Here is a 12,116-nt window from a genome sequence, read left to right as displayed (position 1 = left end):
CAACAGTGCTAAACTTTCTCCATTTGTAGACAGTCTGTCTTACCGTGGACACATGAACATCAAGGCTTTTGGAGATACTTTTGTAACCCTTTCCAGCTTCATGCAAGTCAACAATTCTTGATCGTAGGTCTTCTGAGAGCTCTTTTCTGCGAGGCATGGTTCACATCAGACAGTGCTTCTTGAAACCAGTAAACCCAAAACAGGTGTGTGTTTTTTAAGGGCAGGACAGCTGTCAGCAACACATCCAATATCATCACACTGATTGGAGTCAAGGTTGGCTCACTCCTCGCTCCAATTAGCTCTGGGAGAAGTCATTAAGCTAGGGCCTCACATACTTTTTCCTCCCTGCACTGTGAATGTTTACATGCTATGTGCAATTAAACCATGGCAACATCTAATGTTTGTGTAGTATTATGTTCAGCAGACTGTGTTCTTCTATTGTTGTGACTTAGATGACATTCAGAGCACATTTTATGCCCAATTCATGCAAAACTCCACGTAATCCCAAGGGGTTCACATACTTTTTCTTGCAACTGTACCTAATATTAATGTGCCCTGTTCCTGTTGAACTGTATGTGGAATTGGTACATGTGGAATAAATGTTTTATGGCATGCTCTGCATTCCTAGTGCCTTCATGGCCTTACAGGTCATGTGTGACTGCTTGACTGAGTTCTTATTGTTTTACAATAGGGCAGAGGAAAGTGTTTTCCATGGTTCATGGAAACAGACATCCTGCTAAGACTAATTAGCTGTTTACAGCCCTGGACAGGTCTGGCGTCTATTTATGTTTTAATTAAGATAATAGGTTCTTTTGAAGTTCGTTAAAAGTTACAGCTACAAATTCCATAGCTTTCAGGAGGAGGGAGGGAGATCATTACTCATGAAAAACAAAATGCTGAGACCTTAACAAGATGGCATGACGCATACAGCTCCATGTCTCTGTTGTGCACAACTGTTACAGGCAGGACTCCTGGGAACATGGCATTGCCAGTCGGCTTTTTCTCCATGTGAACCTGGTGAGGAGCTTCCAAGAGTTACCCCTTGAAGTGGGGACCCAGGAGCCCGGGGAAGGCAGCACAGTCCTGAAGCTCCCTGCAAAATGGAAGACAAGGCAGTGGCTACAGCCAATGAGAAGACCAATGGTGGTGAGTCTGACTCGGCTGATGGGGGAGAGGAGGAGGGTAGAGACCTTACCCACTCCCCTGTAGGTGTGCTTAGAGGGGGGAAAAAGGGATTATTCTAACCCAGGCCCCCTGTTTATCTCTCCTTTTAGAGCCGTGTGAGACTCCCAAGGACAGCACCCACAATCCACCTAAAGCTCAAGCCCCCCTGATCCAAATGATGTGGTTATTGTATCGATAAGGTTCCACAAGACCACGACAGACCCTTTTGTTACCAGTGTATCCACAAGTTGTCAGGGAAAGAACCTCAGTGGTTATGACGGAATTTTTGTTGGTGCAGACGGAAATGTTAGCCACCTTATAATCCTTTAAGATGTCCCTGACAGCTAAGGATGTGGATGCCCAATCCTTCAGAGAGGAATCGTCTTCCCAGGAGGGAGTTTGATCAGGAAAGCAGTGGGGAGTGTAGGTTCCTCGTCCTCTCAGGTCACGGTGGAGGAAGTCTTAGAGGAGGCAGAGGTTTCAGGCCAAAGCACCCTGGAGGAAGGGAAGGATTTGGTGGTGCTAGTGTAGATAGCAAGGAATCTAGACTGGGTAGACACCTCTTTGCTGTGGAGGATATGGAAGGGCTCCTAAGGGCTATTTATGCCTCAGAGGACATTCCAGAACCACCAGCGCACATCCCAGCCCAAGACAAGATGTAAGGAGGGTTGGTGAGACCGAAAGCTAGGGTATTACCCATACACCAAACTCTCAAAGATATCGTCTTGAGAAAGTGGAAGGAGCCTGAGAGAAAAGTCCTAAAACTGAAGATCTGGAAAAAGCAGTACCCCTTTGGGGATGAAGAGGAGGAGAAATTCCTCAAAGCCCCCAAATTGGATGCAGCATTATCGGATCCTTTGAAGAAATCTGTCCTTTGAGAACTCAGGTAACATCAGAGACCAGATGGACCATAGGTCAGAGACGCTCCTGCGTAGGGCCTGGGATGCCAACGTGTCTACTATGACCCCAGCCCTGGCATCCACCTGCATCACGAGAAACGCCGATGATTGGATGCACAGAGTGATTGACCACTTTGTGTGGGGTACGAGGAAAAAAGGTGAAACTCAGTCAGCAGTCTTGAATTCCCTGGAGGTGGTTGGAAAGGCAGTGGACTACCTAGCAGATGTTGTGGTGGAGATGGTCAGGACATTGGCTAAGACCACGGCCCTCCTTAACTTAGCAAGAAGGACAGTATGGGTTAAAGCCTGGGAGGGCGATCAAACTTCAAGAGCCCATCTCTGTGGTTTACCCTTTGAGGGTTTCTTATTGTTTGACTCAGGGTTGGACCAGGTGTTATCTAGGTCCACTGAAAAGGGGAAGATGTTCCCTACCAAAGCCAAAAAGGATAAGGGGAAGAAGTTTTTTCAGTGCCCCCCTTAATCACAGCCATCAAAGGTTTAGGAAGGACTCCCCTAAGAAATGGGCCAACAAAGGGAGAGAAAAGGGAATTTTTCTTTTTCCTGGCTCCAAACCCACCAGTAAGGACCCCAAATGACATAGACCTCAGGGTTGGTAGAAGGTTCTGCAGATTCCTTCAACAGCGGGGGAAGATTGTGGACAGCACATACATCCTGCAGCTGATAAGGGAGGGGTGCCAGTTGGAATTCTCCTCTCTCCCCCCTCATACCTTTGTGCTGACTTCTCCCCCAGAGACAGGACAAGGACAGAGTTTCTCTTGTGAGGGATCAGAAATCTAGCGGAGCAGGGGGACAATCGTGCCCGTGCCAGCGGACCAAAGGTTCCAGGGATTTTATTCCCACGTGTTTGTGGTCCAGAAGTCTTCAGGGAATTTCTGCCTGATCATAAACCTGAGAAAGTTGAATGGTTTCCTGCGGTACAAGAAGTTCCGCATGGGAAGTATCTACAGTGTACAGAAGCATCTGCTCAAAGGAGACTTCATGGCCACTGTGGATCTCAGGGATGCCTACTTCCACGTTCCCATTTCCCCAGAATATCAAGCCTTCTTTACGCTTTTGCTATCTCCACTGAGCAGGGCATCGGTCACTGGCGGTTCCCGCTCTCTCCCTTTTGGACTAAAGGCCAGTCCAAGTATATTTACTAAGGTCTTGGCAGAGGTAGTAGCTTTTTTACACCTTCAGGGAATTTCCCTCATTCCCTTCCTAGATGATCTGATGATCTATGGAGTTTCACGGCACCAAGTCCTGAGAGACCTGGAAAAGGTGTGCCTCACCTTGGAATCTTTGCGGTGGATTCTCAATTGGGAGAAGTCTTCATTGACTCCTTCCCAAACTAAGGTGTTTTTGGTGTACATAATGAACTCCAGAGTCCAGAAGCTAATTCTACCCCAAGAAAAGACCAAAAAGGTAGTGCAGGCAGTTTCCGCCTTGATAGTGGTTTCAGACTGCTCCTGCAGACACATCATGAGAGTTCTAGGTCTCTTGACTGCCTGCATTCCGGTCGTGGAGTGGGCACAATTGCATTCCAGGGAGTTGCAATTCTTCCTCCTATCCTCCTGGAACATTAAAGAGGAGTCACTGGATGAGAGGGTTTCCCTCCCAGAGAATGTAAAGATCTCTTTGAGATTGTGGCTAAAGCCCCAGAATTTGGGGGCAGAGAGACTGTAGGTGCAGTGGGACCCAGTTCAGGTAACCACGGACACAAGTGAATTGGGCTTGGGTGCTCATCTAGAGGACCAACAAGCCCAAGGCGCCATGGGATTCACGCCAAAAAGGGACCTCCTCCAACTGCAGAGAGCTGTTAGCAGTAGGTCAAAGCCTTTTCAACCAGGATCAAAGGAGAAGAAGTCCAAATTCTGTCAGACAATATGTCGACAGTGGCACACCTGAACCAACAAGGGGACACCAGATCTGGAATCTCCTGAACCTAACACAAGAGATTCTAGGGTGGGCAGAGACCAGAGTGCTTTTGGTATCAGTGGTCCACATAAAGGGGTCAGTCAACATGAAAGCAGGTTTTCTCAGCCAACAGTTAGTGCACCAGAGAGAGTGGGAACTCCATCCCAAGGTGTTTTTCAGATATGTCAGGTCTTTTTCTGCACGGAGATAGACCTTTTTGCCTGCAGGAGAAACAGGAAGGTGAAATGGTATTGTTTCTTGGTGTGGGAACAAGGATCCGAAGGCCTGGACGCATTAGCACAAGTATGGGATTTCAAGCTGGCATATGCCTTCCCCCTATGCCACTGATCCCGAGGTTTTAAAAAATGAAAAAAGAAAATTAAAAACTACATTTTTACATTATTACATTACATTACAATGAGTTTATATAGCGCCAAAGGGTTTGCTCAGCGCTGTACAATAGAGGGGGGGACAATACATGAAACATTACAGCAACTACAAACAGCACACGAGGGGTTAGGATGGGGGAGGACCTGGAGAAGTCTTGCAGACGTGCGTGTGAGGAGGAGACCAGGGAGCAAGATAGAAGGAGGTCCTGTGAAGAGCGAAGGGTACGGGTAGGGTGATACTTGGGAATCAGGTCGGTGAGGTAGTTAGGGGCAGTGTTGTGAATGGATTTGTAGGTCAGAGTGAGTAGTTTGAATTTGATGCGTTGGGCGATAGGGAGCCAGTGGAGGGAGAGGCAGAGGGGGGTGGCAGAGGTGGAGCGGGTGGTGAGGTGGATGAGTCTAGCCGCTGAGTTGAGGATGGTCTGAAGCGGGGAGAGCCTGCACTGTGGTAGGCCGGTGAGGAGGGAGTTGCAGTAGTCAAGGCGTGAGATAATCAGGGAGTGTACGAGTAGTTTAGTGGTGTCTGGGGTAAGGAAGGAGCGTATTTTGGCGATGTTCCGGAGGTGGAGTCTGCATGTGTTTGTAAGTGATTTGACATGAGGTTGGAAGGAGAGGTTAGAGTCCAGAATGACTCCAAGGACTTTGGCTTGCGGGATTGATGGTGGTGATGTTAGTAGTGATGGATAGGATGGGGAGGGGGGCGCGGGCAGGAGGGAAGACGAGAAGCTCGGTTTTGGAGAGGTTGAGCTTGAGGAAATGGAGTGACATCCAGTCAGAGATGTCGTTTAGGAGGTGAGTGATGCGGGCGGAGAAAGTGGAGGTGAGGTGGGGGGTGGAGAGGTAAATTTGAGTGTCGTCAGCGTAGAGGTGGTAGTTGAAGCAGTGGGAGTGTATGAGTTTGCCAAGGGAGGAGGTGTAGATGGAGAAGAGAAGGGGTCCAAGGACAGAGCCCTGGGGGACCCCAACAGAGAGGGGGAGGGAAGGGGAGGTGGCACCATTGTAGGAAACGCTGAAGGAGCGTCGGGATAGGTAAGAGGAGAACCAGGAGAGAGCGGTGTCTCTGATGCCAAGGGAGAGTAGTTTATTAAGGAGGAGGGGGTGGTCAACTGTGTCGAAGGCCGCGGAGAGGTCCAGGAGGAGGAGGACAGAGTAGTCGCCTTTGGCTTTGGCGGTTAGTAGGTCGTCGGTGATTTTGAGGAGGGCGGTTTCGGTGGAGTGTAGGGGACGGAAGCCGGACTGTAGTGGATCAAGGAGGTTGTTGTCAGTTAGGTGGGCGCTTAGGCGGTTGTAGACTAAGCGCTCCAGGAGTTTGGAAGTGAGTGGCAGCAGGGAGATGAGTCTGAGGTTGTTTGGGTCAGAGTGGTCCAGGGAGGGCTTTTTGAGTATGGGGGTGATGTGCGCATGCTTTAGGGGGGAGGGGAATACGCCGGTAGAATGGGAGAGATTGAAGATGTGGGTGAGGGAGCAGATGAGGGAAGAGGGGGGTGACTGGAGGAGTCGAGAGGGGATAGGGTCCAGGGGGCAGGTAGTGAGGCGGGCTTCTGAGAAGACCCTGGTGACTTCCTCAGTGGTAGCGGGGCTGAAGGAGTGCAGAGCTGGTGGGGTTACGGTAAGCGGGGTCTTGGGTGTGGAGGGGGGCAGTGCGGTTGCGAGGTCAGAGGAGGGAAGAGATGAGGGGGAGATAGGGGGGGGGGGGCTAGGTGGGGAGGTAGATTGCGAGTTGACTATGTCCTGGCGGATTGCATCAATCTTGTTGTGGAAATGAGTGGCAATTTCGTGGGCGGTGAGTGAGATACTGAGTGGAGGAGGGGGGGGGGAGAGCAGGGAGTTGAAGGTGGAGAAGAGTCGGCGAGGGCAGGAGGAGAGGGTGTTAATCAGGTTTACGAAGTAAGCCTGCTTGGTGGCGTGGAGGGAGGAGGTGTAAGTGAGGAAGGCAGATTTGTAGAGGGAGAATGAACGGGGGACCTGGTTTTGCGCCATAGTCTCTCTAGCGCGCGACTGCGACGTTTGAGGCATTTAGTGTGGTCGTTCTGCCATGGTTGGAGCGGTCTGGGTTTGATGTAGCGTGTGGTTAGGGGTGCCAGAGAGTCTAGGGTAGCTGATAGTGAGTCGTTGTACGTGTTAGTGGCTAGGTCAGGACAAGACAGTGGAAGGATGCTGTCGTGTAGGCGGTCGGCAGCTGAGTGGAGGGGGGCCGGGTTCAGGTTGCGGAGGTTGCGGCTGGTGATGGTTTGGCGCTCTGGGGGGGGGGAGTTAGGGGAAGGGGAGATGGAGAACGTGAGGAGGTGGTGGTCGGAGAGAGGGAAGGGGGTGTTAGAGAACTGGTTGAGGGTACAGAGGTGGGAGAAGACGAGGTCCAGGGTGTTCCCAATGATGTGGGTGGAGGATTGAGTGTGCTGTGTGAGCGCGAAGGAGGAGGTTAGGTGGAGGAGTTGGGAAGTAGCCGGGCTGTTGTCATTGATGGGGATATTGAAGTCCCCGAGGATGATGGTTGGTAGCTCAGAGGAGAGGAAGAAGGGAAGCCAGGCGGCGAAGTCATCCAGGAAGCGGGGTATGGATCCGGGAGGCCTGTAGATCACTGCGATCCTTAGGGGGGTGGGGGTGAAGAGCCGGATGCAGTGAGCCTCGAAGGAGGAGAAGGTTAGGGAGGGAGGGTTAGGGAGGACCTGGAAGGTGCTCAGCGGTGATAGGAGCAGGCCGACCCCACCACCTTTGTGACCGCTCAGTCTTGGTGAATGGGACCAGATGAGACCTCCATAGGAGAGTGCCTTAGGGGAGGTGGAGTCAGTGGCCTGTACCCAGGTTTCGGTGATGGCTAGGAGGTTAAGGGAGTGGGAGATAAAGAGGTCATGGATGGCAGTAAGTTTGTTGCAGACCGAGCGGGCGTTCAGGAGTGCAACCGAGAGAGGGGGGATGGATGCGGGGAGAAGGGGCACAGATATGAGGTTGAGGGGGTTACGGCAGCTGGCGGGAGCAGGGGGGTCCCTAGAGGAGGGGTGAGGTGGCGAGGAGCCAGGGTTCGGGGAGATGTCCCCGGCGGATAGGAGAAGGAGAAGGGTGAGGAAGGTGGCATCGAGATGGGAAGTGTAGGAGCGTGTGGGTCTGATAGTGGTGGCACGTGGGTCGACGGGGGAGTGGAGTAGCAGGAGGAGGTGGTGAGTGCCGTAGTGGGGAGAGGGGAGAAGTGAAGGGGCAATGTAGAGCTGTTTTGGGGGGGTAGGCGGCTAGAGGGAGGTGATTTTTGGGATGGTGGAGAGGAAAACGAGGAGGAGGAGTGCAGGAGGCATGTTGGGGTGGGTGGGGTGACAGTTGGGTCAGGGGAGGTGAAGGGATACAGGTCAGGGCAAGGTGGTGTGGGGAATCTGTATTACCGTGGGAGAGTCATTTGAGTCCTTCTGTAGGGGTAGAGTGAGGGTGGAGGGCGGCAGCTGGTTGGCAGCAGTCTGTGGGTGCAGTAAACTGGCGACCATGGGTGCTGTGGCATGTCTTCAGTGGGTACGGTGGTTCGGCTAGTGGAAGGGTCGTAGGGTGCGATGGCTGGGGGTGATGGTAGGCACAGCGACTGGTGATGCTGGCGGCTCGGTGACTGGGGTTGTTGAGGCCAGGCGTCGGGTGCTGAGGGCTCGGCGTCGTGAGGCGCTGAAGGTGTTGAAGGATCGTCATCAGGGTCGAGCGGGGCATTGCGGTAGCGATCGTCGGTCCTGCGTGGTTTGTGCTCAAACGTGATCTGTTGCGGCCGGTAAGAGAGACCGCGGCTTCAAGGGTCGTGGTGGGCCATTAGTCGCCGGGGCATTGCCAGAGGGAATAGCGTGCCGGAAAGCAGGGTGCTGGGCGAGCGGTACTTGGTGTGGTGGCTGGCTGGTAGTCCCAGGTGGGGTGGTGGGCAGGGGATCCCTGGTGGGATGGTGGCCGTGCTATCCCTGGTGGGGTAGTAGCGATCCCTGGAGGGATAGTGGCTTAGGGTCCCTGGTGGTTTGGGGTTTCAGGTAGATGGTGGGATCCCTGAGTGAGTCCCTGGAGGCTGGCGGTGTGATGGTGGTTGGGCTCCCTGGTGGGTAGTGGGCGCCCCTGGTGACGTACCTGGTGTCCTCGAGCGTCGGGGTGGAGGTGGATCCCTCCTGGGTTAGCAGGACCGTTGGTGGTGGTGGTAGCTTCCCGGAGGAGCGGAGGCGTCCCGCCGCGGCCGCAATTCCCGCCGCGATTCCAGCCACGGCTGGCAGGAAACACCGCGGCTTCGGGTGCCGTGGTAGGCCTCAAGCTGCTTGGAACCGCCGGAGCTCCGCTGGAGGGACGGAGTGACTGTGGGTGTTGGTGGGGACCTCAGCAGCAGGCACAGGGGCCCGGATGGCAGCGGTAGGGGCGCAGGGGTGCCGAAGCTGACCATCCAGTGGCTGCTCCGGGCGATCTGGTACCCGGTGGTCGGGGATGGACCCAGAGTCGGTGAGGGGGGCCCTGGGGAGGCTGGCTGATCGGCGGGGACCGAGGAGCGGAGCGGCAGTAGTCCGTGCTGATGTCCGGCGATCCTGGTCGGCCGCGCCAAAAATCGAGGCCGCGGCTTCAGGTGCCGGGTGGGCCGCAAGTCCCGGAGCTCCGGGAGAAAGGTCCAGTGGCCTTCCCTGGCTGGCGAACAGGGACCGGAGGGTCGTGGGGCCCCCGTCAGGGTCCGCTGCCGCCCAGATGGCAGCGGATTGGGGCCAGGGGAGCAGGAGCTCGCCGAGACACGTCCGTCTCGCCGGACGTCCAGACAGACGTCCAGACAGACAGACATTTTTGTTTTCTTTCTTAGAGTTGGTGGCAATGTACTGTAAGCAATACTTTGGTCCACAATCAAATCATAGAGGTTTTTTGGTGAAAAGCAGCTCAAAATAGTCAAGGGGCATTAAGTTGGATTTTTCCACCTGAACCCCGAGCTGGGTTGTGAATGAATGGGGGGATGTTGCTGAATCTGGGGACAGCCAATTAGGGTTTACAAGCACCTGGAAGGTTACTATGGGCTCTACGGGCCTGTGCTTGAATTCTTGTTGGCTGCATTACGGTAATAGAGCTAGCCACCTCACCAGCTTGTACTGCACTGCTGGTGCTCCCCCCTTCACCATGAAATACTGTAGCGCTGGTGTCTAAAAGGCCAGGATATACTATGCTGCTGGTGCTTGCCAGATCACCATAAAGTAGTGCAGTGCTATTACTTGCACCCTGCTGCATTGGAGCAAAATCACATTTTATTAGCACTTAAGCAACAAGGGGTCGGGCATGCCTAATTTTAGCAGGGACTTCTTCACTATTGTCTGAGATAGTAGTCACGGTGCCATTGATTTTTACATGTTCATATTCCAAACTTGATTCTGCCAGTTAGACCTCCCCTTCACTCTCATCTGTCATGCTCAGAATCCTGTATGCCTCCTCACTAGTGTACTTTTTTTTAGACATTTTGTACACTAGCTTTATAATTACCTAGTGCCAACTATGGGAAAAAGAGCTCATGGCTAGAAATCAAGGAGTGCTTGCGTGCTAGAAATAAAATGAACTGCTAGTGCTCGCAGAGATCAGGCCTGATCTTGCTAACACTGTGGTTTTGCGAACAATGTATCAGTGAAGGCATTGATCAGAAAAATTATACTGACACCGCACTTATTGGGGGGGGGGGGGATAAATGGAAGTGCTGGCAGTGATCAGGGCTTATCCAGCTAACACTGCATTTTTGGGAGCATTCTACTATTGGGGACACTAATATAGTTCTGACTGTGAGCAGGATACTGATCCAGAGAGAATCTATACTAATAATGGCGGTAATCAGCAACTGTGACTATGATAGTGTGGTGGACAATCAGGGACGGTCGTTAACTGACACTGGCTGGAAGAGACACTAGCTGACTCTTACTGACACTATCTGATGTTGCTAGTGAAACTAATACAATCATCAGTGATAATACTGTACACTTTCACTGTACTAATGACACTGACTGAGTGACAGGGGTGATCAGGAGTGCAATCAAGAGGTTAACTGTGTGCTGATTTTACTTACAGCCTGGCTGGCTTTTCTCCCTGATCTCCGCTTTGAACAGTAAGTGAGATCAGGGAGCAGAACCAGTCAGATCTGTGTTTACAAATACACTGATCTCTGTGCCGTGGTTGGCCACAGCTGTCTGCAGGTTCAAAACAAAAATGATTGGCTGTGAGCCTGCTGACAAACTCTTGCTGTGTCCACAGCATGAGCAGCAGGGGGTGTGGACACCTGTAAACCTGGAAGTTCCCTGGCAACACACAAGTACATTGCAGGGGAACAACAGAGCTTCTGGACAGCAGTAAAACTTCAACTGTTGGTCGGCAAGTAGTTAAACTTAGCTTGTAAACACTGATATAAAATGCATCAGATTCAGCAACTATTTACAAACACAAGATGCACTGGCCCTGCAGCTCCAGTCTATTGGCTGTACCAATAAGCAAGTTTTACCTATACTTTAGCAGGCTTTTGTAATCTTCAGCATTTTTAAAGCTTGCTAGAAGTCTGCTAAAAAAAAAACTTGTTAAAACATCGGGACAGCACCAGAAGAGCTTTGAACTTTAAAGTACATTAAATCATTTACAACAGCCCTCCTGAAGAAACTTACTCTCTAATGACCTACATGTAAAATAAAAAAAAACCTAAAAAACTAAACAATAATGTTGAAATACAATACAGAGTGCTGCTGATGTGTGTTTATTCTTAGAGCACCAGACTGGAATAGTTGATATTCACTTAAATATTCTTTAAGTCAGACCTTTATATATAAGACTCTTGTTACACAGATGCCTATAAATGTAAAAGGGGGTGTTGACCCTACTGTAACTCATGATTCAAGCTAATCTTATCAAGTAACTACAGCTGTACACATTTAAGATTATTGCTAGTATTTTGCCTTTATTTAACTTGATTGAAATAACATGGCGTGTCTCTCCAAAGTGAAATTAGAACATAACTTCCTGGCAGCTGCAACATCTGTATCTGTATTTATAGCCCAGTTTTCCACAGGTATGCATCCTGTTCTTTGCTTTATTTGATCAGCTCAGGGAAGATAAGGCTTAAGTTCTGGTAAAATTGCTTGGATACTTTACTAGATCCTCATTTGCTCTACTTAGTAAAAAAAAGATCATATATGCCCCACTGCAGATTTATGCTGTGAGTGTAAATGTTCAGGGAATATGAGATGGGGAAGGTAGGAAGTTGTGATCCATATGCTTTGTGTGGACATGCTGGTCTTTCCCACTCAGCCTATGCATTGTTTCTTATTTCTTAGATAATATTATATGACTTTCAAGAGCTTAATGATAAATACCTTAATTGTATGTAATAGGAAGCCCAAGATCTTAAATCTTATAGTATATCTAAAGCCAATTTTTTTTTTTCATTTTGCGTATAGTAGGAGAGGGTTCAAGCCGCTGTAATTTTTTTTTTTTGTTTACATCTGTGTCTTATTAGGAAGATTTCTCTTTACTTCCTGCCCTGTACACTCAACAGGGAGTGGGGGGATATCTTTCCAATGTGAGGGAAATACAGTTGTTACAGGAACAACTGTCCCATTAAAAGATTAAATGTTTTCAATTTGCTAAATTAATCTAAAATAAAGTGCCTTTAGTTATATAGTTATACATTAAAGGATTATATTTAAGTGGCTTCAAATTTATCTTTCATGGTTCCTTAAATCAAATGCTTAATATTTTTATATTTATTTTCTTCATTATTATGTATCGTAAAAAAAAAAGTAAAATG

The 12,116-nt window shown here is 50.3% G+C and overlaps 1 protein-coding gene and 1 pseudogene across 1 annotated transcript in view; both read left to right on the top strand.

Annotated features, from left to right (window-relative positions):
• Positions 1-12,116, top strand: part of COL26A1 (collagen type XXVI alpha 1 chain) — a 556,823-nt gene that overhangs the window by 275,554 nt on the left and 269,153 nt on the right. The gene's annotated exons all lie outside the window — the stretch shown is intronic.
• On the top strand, positions 1,469-2,544 carry LOC149457394 (uncharacterized; annotated as a pseudogene).

Source organism: Staurois parvus, unplaced genomic scaffold (genome assembly GCF_062004578.1).
Source record: "Staurois parvus isolate SC_StPar_1 unplaced genomic scaffold, SC_StPar_1.0 ptg000321l, whole genome shotgun sequence".
Lineage (NCBI taxonomy): Eukaryota > Metazoa > Chordata > Amphibia > Anura > Ranidae > Staurois > Staurois parvus.
The sequence above is the reverse complement of the archived record's forward strand: the minus strand, read 5'-3'. Positions and strand labels throughout refer to the sequence as shown.